The following is a 15,733-nucleotide window of genomic DNA, read 5'->3' on the forward strand; positions in this document are numbered from 1 at the left end:
TTCTCCAGCCTGTTTCGACAGAGCAGTTTTATGGCACCATAAAGTCCGAGCAAGTTGGTTTTAATCATCTGCTAAATCAGAAGTCGAGGCTGTATGCCCACTGGCGCCCCACATTCGCCTGTCTGCGCGAAGTTCTTTCTGTTACAACATCCACTTTGTCTAAATCTTTAACTACAAGAATTTCAGAAACCATTTATCTCCCAGGCGGTTTCACCGTCTCGTTCTGTAATTGTTGTTATAAAAAGACATAGCATAGGATAAACATTGAATTGGCAGTGCTATATTGCACACATAGAAATTGAATATTCTTGGATTGGACGTGTGCTTGGATTTCACAGTGTTCTGTTAGAAACATCATTATTTTGAATGTTTGGTATAAATTGAGCCACCTATTCAAATGGAACCAGTATTTTGTCTTTAATTAGACTAGGCATGATGTTTGCGCAGTGGTGGCACTGTGGCTAAGGATCTGTACCTGTGGCTGAAAGGTTGCTGGTTCAAATCCCGCAGCCGGCAGAAGAATCCTACTCTGTTGGGCTCCTGAGCAAGGCCCTTCACCCCAACTGCTCCAGGGGTGCTGTACAATGGCTGACCCTGCACTCTGACCCCAAGCTTCTCTCTCCCTGTCTGTGTGTCTCATGGAGAGCAAGCTGGGGTACGTGGAAAGATAATTCCTAATGCAAGAAATTGTAAAGGGTTAATAAAGTGATGTTATATTAACCCTGGCAGCAAGATGGCACAGTGGTAAGCATTACTGCCTTGTAGTCTTGGACCCTGGGGTGCTACCCATGTGGAGTTTGTATATTCTACCCATGTGGGTTTCCTCTGTGTGCTCCAGTTTCTCCCCACAGGCCAAGGAGATTCCAGTGTGTTTTTTGGAAAACTGGCCCTTTTGTGTGTGTGGCTGTTCCCTGTGATGGACTGGTGTCCTACCCAGGGTGCACCCTGCTTTGCACCCATTGCTTGCTGGGATAGCCGCCAACTCCCCTGCCACCCTGAGCTGGGTGAAGTAGTTAGAAAATGGATGGATGGATTATGTTAACCCATTAATTGACACAGGGAGAACACAAATTAGAATGTAGTAATATACTGTAGAAACTGAAATGGTGGACAAATGGTGAAGGAAAAATTAAAGGAAACATCTGACATCACTGACATTAATAATGACAGCAGGAACAAGTCAATGGATTTGGCCAGGACCAAATCATTTATTAAAAACCTGTGACACACAGGCCACATAAAAATATTATGTGCTTAACCAGTTTCTGCGTCTCATCCATCATATTAATCCCCCTCTATGAATTGGCTTCATCACTCTGCTCTCCTCCCCACTGAGAGCTGGTGTGTGGTGAGCGTTCTGGCGCACTATGGCTGCCGTCGCATCATCCAGGTGGGGGCTATACATTGGTGGTGGTGGAGGGGAGTCCCCATTACCTGTAAAGCGCTTTGAGTGGAGTGTCCAGAAAAGCGCTATATAAGTGTAAGCAATTATTATAATTATTATTATTATATTTCAAACAACTGTAAGCGATCCATTAAATTGCTCTAGTCTTATTTCCGGTGTCCTGGTCAAATTTCCAGCTGGCCTTTACCAATCATGGCCTCCTAATAACCCCCCTCTATGAATTGGCTTCATCAGAAATCTGCAATGGATTTCTATAGAATCAATTGACGAAAAAGTGAAACCCTAAACAGCAAGGGTATAAAAGGAGACTAAGATGGAGTTTAAAATGGGGGTGGGGGGATGTCTTTACACAAAGGGTTGTGGGAGTCTGTAACATGCTACCACACCGTATCCAAAACGAAACCCTGGCTATTTTCAAAAGACAACTTGAGAGATTCCATTAGCTACAAGACATTACTACTGCTATTATTACTAACAACGAGGGCATGTGAAATGAGTTTAAAATATGTCCAAGCCTTTTACAGGGCACACTATTGGAGAAGAAGTCATAATCACGTCTTGAGAAGTATTTAAGTGTAACTGTTATCTGATTGGTGATGACTTTCTAAGTTTTCATTTTGCAGACATGAAGAAATGTGGGGGGCGCTGCCCTGCCAGGGCCTGCCATCATGCCCAGGGTGTGTCCTGCCTTGCCACTGTTGCTTGCTGGGATAGGCTCCGGCTCGGCTCCCCTGTGGCTCTGTAGTGGATGAAGTGATTGGAAAATGGGTGGATATGAGATGGCATGGAGGTGAGATTATAAATCAAATGTAAATCCAAAAAACGGGACTTAATTATAAATAAGATTCAAAACACAAATAAAAATACTGATAAAAAAATACTGATAAAAATCTGTGGACAAAAATAAATCCTAAGGATTTTATTAGGGAGTCTTACACATGTATGCACTGAAATAAGAAAACCACCCCACCTCTCCTCTTCTCTGTTCAGCATTGACAAAAACAAAAAGGGTTCGCTTAAACTGCGTGCTTGTCAATGGAAGTTCATCGGACAAGATCTAGCAGACGTGATGTAATGCTGTCAAAGCAGACAGAAAAAAATCAAAGAGGTTATTAGCGTCCGCTAAGGCGAGTTAGAGAGGATGGTGGCCCACACTCAAACACCCCCTTCCTTTTGAAGTTTCTGAGGAAAAGCTGTCGAAAGACAACCCTTAACCTTCAGGAAGCAATCTGCTGTTGTGCCGTTTTGTTGGATATGAAAATCTGCCCAAACAAATTAAGAATGACACTTTCCTTGACAGCCCTCTCTGTGAAATGCCATTCAAGGCTGTGCTCTTTATTTATGGCGAGTGTCCCCCGTACAACTGAACGTAGTCACTTTGACCAGTGTTCGTTCACCTCTTCCCTCTACCGAGTTCCTTTCATAAACGATGACCATCGGTTATTTAAAAGGAATTGGGCTGTCAAATCCTCTCCCAGGGCAGCCTTCATCTCTGAATAAACACAGTCATGAACTCAAGAATATCGATCTGCACATCCTGACTTAGTCCGGAATGTTGGACTTGAGATAAAAAAACTAGTCTTTGTTCTTGTGTTGCTGAAATAAACAAAGGCAAGATCTCTGTGAGTTTGACCTCAGTGTACTCAGACAGAATTCATGAGTGGGCCAAAAAACACCAAGCCAGGTAGAGCCTTTATTAAGCAGGATCATTGCAGTATCAAAGCTCCATGCTGTTAGCAACCTTTGAAGTCTTTTAGTGGCACCATATCTCAGGATTTAATTGGTTCAATTACATTACCCAACCAGAGCTACAAGCAGATGGCTCTTCTTATCAGTGCTTTGTTGGCTACTGATTTACAAGCAGACAAAAACATTCTGCCAGACTGTTTCTTTTAATTTGATTATCGGGGAATGCATACTTGCACTGATAATTCTGCATGTCAAGAGATGGGCTGAAGCCTCATGTTTCTTCTCAGTCGTACTCTGCCGGGAGCAGGTAAACCGAGCCAGCAGATCAGAACAATGGAGGAGCGAGATGTCTGAGGCAGGCAGCCATTGTTTCAGCTGAGAAAAAACAACAACAAAGGCCGGAGGCCAATAATTCCCGCGGATCACTTTGAAGTGCCTCTGAAATCGACCGCTGCCGAGATGGCACAAAACTCTGGAAAGCCCTCCGTTTCACGCTGATATGCTGATCGGGAAGTTTGCAGCAGTCCGGGGGGATGCTTACAGATGATACTGCATGTGTCTTGCCCAAATGAAGGTCCTTGCTGCTGACCGAGTTTTAATTTTTTCGTCACACTAAACCAACTTTGAAGTGAGGGGCTGGAGTACCTGTTCAGTGACAGTGTAGAGCACAAAGGAGATCACTGTGATGAATTGCCCATTTATGACACGTTTATGAAGCAGTGTTAGTGTACCAGTCACACCGATGGAAACATAAAAATGAAGCTGAAATGTGCTCTAACTGCAGTTTGCTCTGGAAATGAATATTTTCCAAGCTCCTAAACAAGCTCCTAAACCAAAGCTGCAAATGAAAAAAAAAAACAGCTCCCTGCTTTTTTTTTTCAGCACTTCAAGCTATAGGTTAAATAAGGTGACACTGACAAAGCACACTGATATGAAGAAACATCAAACTCATCTGTTCAGGGTGAAACAGGGTGAGGTTTTAAAGTTAGGGCTCTTGCTGAACGCGGTAGAGTACAAATGGTTATTAGCCTTTGAGAAGCAAAGGGCAGACTCATCGCTATTGTTCAGTTTGTTCCAGGCATTGCTGTAAGCAAGAACAATTGGGAGAGTTTAACGTTCAGCTTGTGACTGGGGTAGCAAACAGGATGAGCACTTTAAGTGTAAAATGACACTCAATACAACTACAGCAGTGGTTTAGAGCTGTTGTTACTAAAAACAAGCATAGCAATAGCAATTACAGTGAGGCTCAGGTAAGTATAATTTTAATTGTCTGATTGGATGGTGTAATGATTGTTCCATACTTTCCAAAAGCTCTTCTACTGCACGAGATGTAAAAGATCTGGTAGGCCAGAATGAAGTGATCTGCATAAACTACTTTAACTGAATGTCCCATTTGCATAAGCACTCACCTTCCCCCATCACTTTCTCTCTGCCCAGGTTATCTCTGCAAGTCTGACCTTTCACCCTGCCCTCTACATTCAGAGCCTCTCCTGCTGAGCCTCCCTGTGCACCAACTCACCGCGGTTTCTCAGGCTGCGAAAATCTCGGCTCTGTTTGCAGCAACAATCGAAGAATGCAGTGGCCGTACCTGAAGAAGACTAGAACATCCTTAGCTGTGTTCTGACACAGTTGATGGCCATTGGATCAACGTGGAAATCTGATTGCTGAGACCTAAGAATCAAGTGAGATTTCCTTTAAACAGACCGACATGAATATTCGGCATATAATTTAAAATCAGGATATTAGAGCCTGTGTCCCTTGCCTTCATTAAAAGTATTGTATAGTGATTTGCTTTTTTTAGAAATTGATACTAGTTGAATGGTTCTTGAGAAAACAGAAAGTAATGACCTTGTAAAAATGTGCCTATATGTAGCCAGTTTCTCTGTATTTTTAAAGTTTCTTTTTCTTTACAGAAGAATAGTGCAATGCTGTTAACGCTGTGTCTGAGGGAAAATGTGAAGTTAATTAATGCTGAAAAGTAAAAAGAAAGAAGACCTAGTATCTGACATTTTGGATCTCCACCTCAAAATGTCTATATCTGAGGGACTGATCATCTGAAATATGTGTCTATTACCACAACTCCTCTTCCTAAGTATACCAGATGAAGCTCCATTGGGCAAATCATATACTATTTTCTCTCTTTCTTCTCAAGGGTTTGAAGACATACTGCTAGCTAGGGATTATTAGTCCATTGCCACAGAGGAGAACTCTCTCTGAGTCCAAAGACAGACAAGCTAGACAACCCAGGGCAATATGTTAGATATCACCTCAATATTTGCAATAAACACTCATAGCACTGCACATTATGAAGAGACCTCTGGGTTTGCCATCTAGCCCCATTCTCCCCTAGGTGGTACATTAGTATGGATGTTCAACTTTTAAACTATAGTGAACAGAGCTCAGCGTACAAGCATCTGCCTTGTATTAATGAGCTTCCCACGCAAATCTGGGACGTTGCTGAAGGAATCTAGAAAATCCAGACCCATCCATTGGTTTTCTGACTGCTTTATCCAGTCCAGGGTCGCAGGGGAAGCATAAACATATCCCAGCAAGCAATGGGCCCAAGATGGGATACACCCTGGACCGGACACCAGTCCATCACAGGCAGACACAAAAGCAAACACGTACACAACCACACCAGGGCCAGTTTTCCCAAAAGCCAATTAACTTTCAAGTACATCTTTCAACTGTGGGAGGAAACTCATTGAACACACAAACTCCACGCAGACAGCTCCCCAGGAGTTAAACCCAGGGCCTCAGTCCTGCAAGGCAGCGATGCTTACTGGTGCAACTTAGTCCAGAACCCCTTTTGCAAAACCTTTGTGTGGCTTTGTATTTGTGCCCCAAGGTTTGTGTTTCACTGTTTGTTATGAAGAAGTCCACAAGCGTTAAACACTGTCTATGCCCATGAGGATCCTAAATGCTTGAATCAGATCCCCTGTCTGTTAAAGACAAAGAAGACTCAGTTCCTCCCGCCCGTCCATGTAGTGCAATACTTTAAGCTCAGGATTGTACCCGGAGGGCTTGTGTATCAAGATCTGCTTGATAACCATTGCCTGAAGGCAGAGACAATCTCACAGATGCACAGCTTTCCTGTACTGAAAGTGGGCGAGTTGTGGCACACCACCTGGAAGAAAGGACAAGTAATGTGAGAGTTCATTTACCTTCTCTCTGCTGGGCGAACGGGTCAGTTGGAGTGATGGGGAGGCGGGGGGAGAGTGGGAGGAGCAACAGCACTCCTTGCTATCCAAAACCAACATGCGACTGGGGACTCCTGCAGCCCCTGTAGCCTCCAGACCTGCAAAGCCACAGAGGTGGAGCTGCCTTGTTCTTCTGGGTAGAGCACTGGAGAGGCGATCCGGGACCATGGCAGGACAGGGAGCTCAAATAAAAGATTAAGACCTATCCAGGCTTTCTGTGACCATAATCAGAACTCATATGTTTTTTGTCATTTTTTCATAGTGCACATTGGCGGTAGTAGCAATACACAAACTCTACAGTAAGATAAAGAGGAAAGTCATAGTAATAAAAAAATAAATCAGATCTTCACAGGCTACAGAGCCCAAGATTGAGCTTTCTGTCTTCTGGGAAGCATTTAGCCCCTTGATGAAGGAGATAATTGCATCTAATATAGATTTCCCTGCTGTTTAGAGGACTGCTCGATTAATACACTGCACTAGGCTGACGAGGCCTTAATTAAGTTTGCAGCTCATTCACTATGTCTTCTCCCTCCACTTTTGAACAGCAAATATAAATGAAAATCTATATACATGTTAGAAAGCACCTCCAGTATACACATTGAAGTTAAGAGCCACCGATACAATTTGATTTTGACAGTTTCATGAAAAGAAAATGTTATACTTACCTGAATTTTCCAGTTCTCTTAATTTTGCATGTAACATCTCTCATTAAGCCATGTTACAGTGCCATATGTGATTCTTGGCTTTTATTTTCTAAAATGACCAATGATGTGTGATCTTAAAAGTCGGCTTGAAGCTCAGTTAAAGGTTCATAGAGGATCATTTTACACAATTTGTCCCCATTTGTCCCCATTAAGGAAGCATTGTGGTGTCACATTGACACCTTCCTTAAAAGTGTTCCTCTAAGAGACCTCTGACATTTTCTTCCACATTAATCCATTGGAACAGTCACTCAGAGGATCGAATAAATAATACAGAAGCACACTGTCTACACATTTGTAGAGCTTGTAAACTGAAAAATGGAAAGAAACAAGGGATGGATGTTTGGCTCTGTATTTTGATTGGTTTTGAAATAGATCTATAAAATAAGTATTTTTATGGGTGCCTGTGTAATTTTAAGTTTGACTTGGCCAAGTGTTCTCATTTTACTGGCGAACACAATTATTGAACTAAACCATCTAGAAAACTAACACGTCGAAATGATATGCTTCTGATAAAAATGATGCAACGTCTCTGTCTGCCGATTCTACGTTAGACCACCTTTGCCTTGTAGTGTTCAGATAAGGGTTGCACCTGTGAACTAACCTCAATCCATCCATTTTCTAACCGTTTCATCCAATTTAGGATTGCAGAGGACCTGGAGCCTGTCCTGGCAAGCAATGGGCACAAGGCAGGATACACTCTGGATGGGACACCAGTCCCTCCCAGGGCAGACAGACATAGACACCGGCATACTCACACCAGGGCCAATTTTCCCAGAGGCCAATTAACCTACCAGCATGGTAGGACTGTGGAAGGAAACCAGAACACCCAGAAGAAACCCATACAAACACAGAGAGAGCATACAAACTCTATGCAGCTACCACGCCAGGAATTGAAACCAGGGCTCATGCTGTACCACTGCACCACTGCACCACCCCACTAACTTAATGCTTATTGAAGTCATATTGATCTGATAACTCAAATTCAGAACTGTGAAATAACCCGGCCTCAATCAAGTTCCTTACAACCAGTGACATAAACACCATCTTATCCAGCCTTACTTGTTTATAAAAGGTTAGGCTAGGGTTTGATTTTGCTGCAAATAATGAAACAATACTAGTGACATGAGTGACAATACAACCGGCAGCCTAAACTAGGCTACAATCACTGATTCCAAACATTAATCTCATAACTAGTGACATTTGATTGCCTTAATGTACTCTGAGACAGATTAAGAGGCCAAGTTGAACTGAAACATTTCAGCACAAGCTGTCTTATTCCAAAAATAGCAGGAGAGAAAAAAAGAACAGAGGATTTAGTAATATTAGTCTAATATATTTGACCTGCCACTTAATTGCAGATACTGTATAATTATTAGGCATATGTATACACCACGGTGTCCTTTTTATTCTGGAATCCAGACTCCAGACTGAGGAGAGATTCAAAAGATGAAAATAAATATTTTCTGTTATTGTTGGTTATATATATTTTTAGCATGATTTTGGCGACGTCAGACTCATTTGTGGATAATACAGCTGTGGTGTAATTTAACATTCCCACAGAGTAATAATGAAGTATTTATGGGAGCAGTAGTGACATGTCGACTGAAGTTAATGTCCCTCATCTAAGAAAATTGTAAATATTCATCACACAATAATGAATTTATGGCCGAATTATTCTCATGCCTATTTCAACTGATCTAGCTACATGTTTCAAATACACTTTTCATTTTAAATTAAAAGCAGAATCTTAGAAATGATTACAAATTCCATATCGGAGCAGTTTCAAGGAAGATGTTGGAAGGAGGCAACAGGAGTTTCAGAAAGGCATTTGATGAGTCTTTGTGCCAAAAGAGATTTTCTTTAAACTCTGATTCACTTTTTAATGACTGTGTGGGTGGGAACACTTGCATATTTTAACCTACACCCCTATGTGAGAATCATTTAGCTTGTGCTAAGTAATGCTACAGGCAAGCCGACTGCAGCCTGTCAGACCAGTTTAGAAACCCATGTGTGGTAAACGACAGCTGCATTTCCTGGTAGATGAGAATCTACTAGTCTGAGCAACTCAACGTCGGGATATCTAGGGTACAGATTCATTTGGGATAAAAACACAGAGAATTATGTTTCTTTCTGTTAAAAACAATGCAAGCAGCCTGCTTCAGCATCTTCAAAGGTCTTTACAGAAACATCTGTGTAGTTAGTCCCTCCATTTTCAGTCCACATCTCCTAAGATCACAGCCACAGCATGTGAAGGAGGCCGGGCCAGACGCTGTTTCCTCCACACCAGATTCCAGACTGCCAGGGGAAAGAGTCCCTTCACCGTGTCCAGGGTTGGCCTTGTGGTTTCGGCCAGGTCCGGTCACATTCAATGGAGATCCAAGAAAAGCATCCTGGGGGGATTCTTGCGGGGTCCTGGGACCACCTCACACCGAGGACGAGCCACTTCACACCAAGACGGTGGAGGTTCCCTGTGAAGGAGACCCAACGACCCATCGGAGAAGCTTGTCGAGGTACGGGACTCCCCCAGGCGGGGCAGCCGCCCCCCCCAACCACCACCCGTAGTAGAGCCCAGAAAGAGCGGTTCCATCTGTTTTTCTGGAGAGAACCCTGACTTCAGATTTGTGGTGTCCCATCCACTTAACACTCAGCAACTAAATGTTCAAGTGCTTGTCAGAACATCAAAGCTTGATAAGGCAGGGACTATGGCGAGATCTGTAAAAAGCAAAGATGGGATGTCCAGCCCTCAAACCTTCGTGTTGTTCGTGCTGTAACTAAGGTGTGACGTCCTGCGCTAACAGGAGTGGAAACAAGATGAACCCTTGGGGGTGTCCAAATATGACTTAATGACGTGAAAAGAACACAGACACAGCTCTTCCTCAGAGCACAGGGGCGCCAGACTGCATGCAGGTGTAGTATTGGCAACTCAGACACCGCAGTACCTTCCATGCTGTCATATGACTTCTCCATATTGACAAGTAAGTGCAGACTGGATTGGAAAACTCCCACGACCCCTTGACCATCTTTGAGACAGCAAACCACTGGCCTATTGTTTCATGGCTGGAACAGAACCTGCAGTGTCAGTCTCTCCTGACTCTGAGGTTCAAAAACAGTTTTCTGGCACAGGCTTTCCTAGGGAAGAAGCTTTGCTCTCCGAATAGTTGGAGCAAACCCTCTGGTCCCCCTTTTTTTAAAGATGGGGATATATCCCGTTTGCCTGTACAGTGGTACTGTACCAACCATTAAAGAGGTACCCCAGCATTGTCCATTTCTCTCTTGACAGAGCTATTTATCTCTGGGATGACCCTCCACCAGCTCGGCTCCCATACTGCCACAAAGGCATGGAAACCTCACAGCGACCTCATCAATGGTGAGAGGCCTGATCAGTCCAGAGGCCCCTAGCACTGTGTCTTGTAAAGAGGGCGTGTGCTCGGAGCTAAGAAATTCCTCAGGGTTCACCTTCTATCTCCTGGCGTGACATAGCCAGCAGCTACATCACCCTACAAATCACATCTGGCAACCCTCTGAAGCTCAGCAGGTGTGAGTCTGTCCAGTAGCTCGGAAAGCTCAGGTTGCTGCTGGAAGAGGTTTTTAGTTGGACCAGTAGGGAGAGCTCACCCTGCGGTCTGTGTGGCTCCAAATGCCTCAGTGTAGTAATGGGACTCTACACTGTAGACAAGGTGCCTGCCTTCAGATGAGACGTTAAACCGAGGTCCGGACTCTCCGAGGTCATTAAAATTCCCAGAGCGTTTCTTTGAAAGAGTAGGGGTGTTACTCCAGCGTCCTGCCCAAAATTTCCTCCTGGCCTTTACCAATCATGGCCTCCTAATAACTCCCATCTTTGAATTGGTTTCATCACCATGTTCTGCTCCCCACTGATAGCTGCCGTGTGGTGAGTGTACTGTGAGTATAGTATGGGCTGCTGTCACATCATCCAGGTGGGGCTGCGCATAGGTGGTGGAGGGGAGTCCCCATGACCTGTAAAGTGCTTTGAGTGGAGTGTCCAGAAAAGCGCTATGTAAGTGTAATGAATTATTATTATTATCATCATCATCATCTCAAGGTTGAGGTCAATGGTTCCTCATCTTTCCCGAGAGCTGCCTGTGCGACGTTCATTCTCTCTCACACGTTGTTTCATGTCTGACAAACTTGAGAAATCTAACTCGCTTTTAGTCTCATGTGAATACAGCGCACACGCCACGTACACTTTGGTTACTGCACAAAAATAATATAAATACATGAACAATATTTAATATATTCAATTTATTATAGAAGTTAACTTTTTTAAAATTTCGCGGCACACCCGTTAATGTCTGAAGACACACCGCCGTGGAAAAAGACGGGTTTAGAAGACAATCGTCAGGTGGAGGAAAAGACGAAACTAACAAGAAAATCAGTAGAAAGTTCTTTAGAGACAGAAAATGAAAGGGCAGCTTATAAACGTAAGGCTCGATGGCTTTTTTTTAAAAAGGCTTTTCAGCATTTTTAAAAAAAAAACCCGCTTGTTTACCGAGTAGGAGAATCAGCACAGATGAGAAAGGCGCAGTTAAATGAAAATGAAGAAATTACAGAGAGTATCAAATACCCAGGCCCAGAGGAACATGTGCAATTAGCTGAATCCCAGTAAGCACATTTTCATCTAGTAGAGGAAGGCTTTGTGAGCTGTGCTCAAATTAGAAACAGAAAAGATACAGAGGGCACATTTGTAAAACCAGAGCAACACACTTGTGCACCCGAGGCAGATGTGATGTCACCCCTCCGAAACCCAGAAGGTGCGAGTAGAGTTCTCTGGAGCTGTTGAGTCAATGAGCGACTGCGGTCCAATACTGGCAGGAGCTGAGCTACTGTATACTCACCACAGTTGCACACCTTCATAATCCAGCACTAACATTAATGCAATATAATATTTGTTATTACTTTACTAAAAACTGACTGCTATACACGGCTCTCATTACATGTAACTCTTTTAAGTCAGAGAGAACGCCTTTTATATTTTTTCCCCCCAGGATAAGCTTTTCACCATCTTGCCAGAAATAAGTGCCAAATAAATAAATATTAATTTTAGATCACACCATCTCAGCTTGTGCTGTTGAAGGAGGACGTAAATCCTGGTGAAGTTAAATCTCCTTCCTTTGGAAAAGGTAAATTTATGATGCCGCCACATACAGTAGCTGCTATTGCTCTGTTGCTGTAAAGTCTGCATCAGGGTTTAAACACTGTATTGGTTGTTTAAAGGCTGCGGAATCGTTGAACACTGTTGCTTTTTGAAGCAGCCTTTGCTCGGAAATTATATGTATTAAAAATATTTTCATGGTAGACGTACGCTGATGAACGCCTCGAATGAACAGTACGCTTTTTTCCATGCGAGTGACACTCGCTTCCTCGCCTTTTCGCGACATTTTATTTACGTGTTTTTTTTTTACATTAACATTGACGTTGTAACAGAAGCGAAAAAGAATGTATCCTTTATGAGCAAAGATCTGTTTCGTTCAAATCACCTGAGACGTCATGGAAGAAGAATTTGTGAGCATGTTGTACACTTCAGGTACGGCATTTTAAAGCCCCCGTCTCGTTCATTTCTGGTGTTGACGCACTGGTGACTTTATTATTAAAATAGGGAGTAAAATAGGGCCCCTTGTAGATATCAAGGTATTCAGCTACTCAGAGGGTAAATGACTCCAACAACCGTGACAACCTTCTCGGCGACCCATTACTGTCAATCGTGACAAAAGGCACACAGTCCGGTGAGATAGCTGAGAAGCAAGCCAGAAGGGGCCCAAGTTGAAGCCGATATCTGCAGAATAGCAAAACATGACCATGAGGGGAATATAATGCTCTTTCTCCACAACCCCCATCTCCGCCCCCCCATCTAAAAACGCAGGAGGACAAAGCGTCGCCTCTCGCGAGGAGCCCTTTCTGGGGGATTAAGCAGCCATTGTTGGCAAAATACAAATTACAAGTCTTTTAGAGAGGTGTCCACCCTCTCAGCTGGGGTGTAATCCCAGGGGGATGGGCTCAGAAGGCCCTATTATCCGGGCCGCGATGAAGAGCTCAGGCACCGCAGACGTAATTATTAGGAGCTTTCAGAGGGGTTGTCTTTTTGAGTTCTCAATTAAAATTGTCTACTGTTTTCTTTCTCTCCGAGGATAAAGAGCGGGCTTTAGGACTGATAGAGTTATATCTGCGCTTCACTGCGCCTCTTCTGTTGTGTTTCAGGGAATACGTTAGTTTTCCCGTCTTCCTTTATTCCGCCGGCCTAATCGCTCTGTCTCGACCCTGCGCACAAAACAAGCATTACAGAAAAGAAATGAAAAAAGAAATAACAACTGGCAACTGACAACGAGGTGATCTTTGAATACGGACCAAGTGATCTCTTTGGGCTCCTCGTTTATCAGTGTTCTTCAATTTAAGTTAAAATGAAAGAAAAAATAAGTTATCGCAAAAATTGTATTCTCCCCGCACATTTAAAAGCAAGACAACCGAGTCAGCATTAATTAAAATATCCATTATAAAGTACATCTAACATTATATAAAGGGTTAACATTTTTACTCAAGAAATGGTCGGTTCCAGGCATCGTTAGAACAGCTAACCGGTAACTTTGATGTGGCGTTTAATATTTAAACCTCTGTTTGATTTGTTAAGGTTGTTTTTCTTAAATGTAAACACGCCGATACCAAATCCTATAGTTGTCTTAAGATAAATCGAACCTTTAAATAAATGAATGAAACGTTTATCATTATTTGTACAAGATGGTGCTGCTTAAACACTTATGTTTACCATTACATTGTTTCACTTTTGAAACCCGCTACACGTCTTTGCTGCCTGAAATGTTTTAATTTGTTTCTGTCAATGATGTTAGAACTACTCATTTCAGTGCTGCTAAACGATGAATCGACACTGAAGCACGCGTAGAAACACATTACAAGACGTCGTTCCCTTTAAAAACTGCAAGGGATCGTGTCGATTTTTTGATACAAGAGTCTGTAGGCCTCCTTTCGCTAGCTGTAGCGTACGGCAGTGCAAGCTTTTCATCAACGGGCTCTCCTCTGTCTTAATACACTGAGTAGGAATGCTGTACTGCTTTCCAACTCCACCTGATTCTGTAAGAAATATTGTGATATTTATTTGCAGACATCTAAAAGAATATTTGACCAGTGAAATTATAGAAATTATTTCATGGACTGCAGGTTTGACATAGTTGGTACAGAACACATACTCTGAAACATGAGTCATACTGTTTTTTTAACTGCCTGTATGTACTCTATGTGGATCCAGTACCTCTGAATAGTATGATTCCTACTGCATTCAAAAACCATTGCCAAAACAAAAAGACATTTCAAGAGGAAGCTGTGCCAAGTGTAGACAGGGAGTCAGAACAACGAGCATTCAAGAAAACAGTGTTTTCTATTTCATGTTACTGCATCTCTTCAGAAGGTAGCCTTCTGGTCCTTATAAAACCATTCCTTTAAAAGATAGCTAGAAATAATATAGGAAATGGAACTGTGACTCTCGTAAGTGGTGTAGAGTAGTTTATTGCCATATGTACAGATACATTAGAATTCCTAACATAACATAACATAACATAACATCACATTATTAGCCCTATACAATTTCTTGCATTAGGAATTTGTCTTTTTGCATGTCCCAGCTTGCTCTCCATGAGACACACAGACAGGGAGAGGAGCTTGGGGTCAGAGCGCAGGGTCTGCCATTGTACGGCACCCCTGGAGCAGTTGGGGTTAAGGGCCTTGCTCAGGGGCCCAACGGAGTAGGATTCCTCTGCCTGCTGTGGGATTTGAACCAGCAACCTTCCAGCCACAGGCACAGGTCCTGAGCCACAGAGCCACCGCTCCGCCCACATCGTACAACAGACAACACCACACCATGTGGACAGTACATTACAAACACAATAAATAATAACATCATGGCGTGTGATGCCCACTGTGCAGCTGTAGTTGACATGCACTGTGATCTGGACTGGCTCACACACTGCTCTGTCTTTCCTGCCACTGCGCCCACCTGCAGTGTTGCTCTTGCAGTGCGCCAAGCCAGAAGCCGCGATACTAATCCTGTGAGAGTGTGAGTGCAACAGTGAAACTCCGACAGGGCATTCCCCACAGATTGCCGATCACTACTTTGTGCAGGAGAGGGAACAGAGGGGAAACAGAGGGCGACAGGCTTGGGAGGCTGTGACAGAAGGCAGGAGGGCTTCATTGATCAGACAGCATTTCCCTGATTGAGCACCACCACTGCCTTGGAGGTCGTACATTCTGGTGCAAGCACACATCATTTTATGTGGCACAGAATTGTAACTTGCCACAGTCAATGTTTTTTCATTGCTTGCAAATATTTATTAGTTTTTTTTCCCCGCCAAATTAAATGCACCCATGAGCTTCAGTTTCACTGTTATGGAGATGATACTCAGATTTATGTTAAAACTTCTCCCCCCTCCGCTCTCCCTCCTCCGTCACTTATCTGTTGTTTGTGTGACATCAAACTCTGGTCGACATCAAATTCCCTGAAGCTAAACGGTGGCAAAACAGAAATTCTACTGGTGGGCAGCAAATCTCAGCTGGATAAACGGGAGGGTTTCACAGTGAATGTTGATGGCTTCCCCTTTCACACGTCAGCCATAGTCAGGAGTCTGGGAGTCACACTCAATCCTCTCCTGTCTTTCGTGCCACATGTGAAAAATTTGATTAAGACATCTTTCTTTCACCTTACAAAATATAGCCGG

The sequence above is a fragment of the Lepisosteus platostomus genome, chromosome 1 (genome assembly GCF_059453375.1).
Source record: "Lepisosteus platostomus isolate fLepPlt1 chromosome 1, fLepPlt1.hap1, whole genome shotgun sequence".
NCBI classification, from domain to species: domain Eukaryota; kingdom Metazoa; phylum Chordata; class Actinopteri; order Semionotiformes; family Lepisosteidae; genus Lepisosteus; species Lepisosteus platostomus.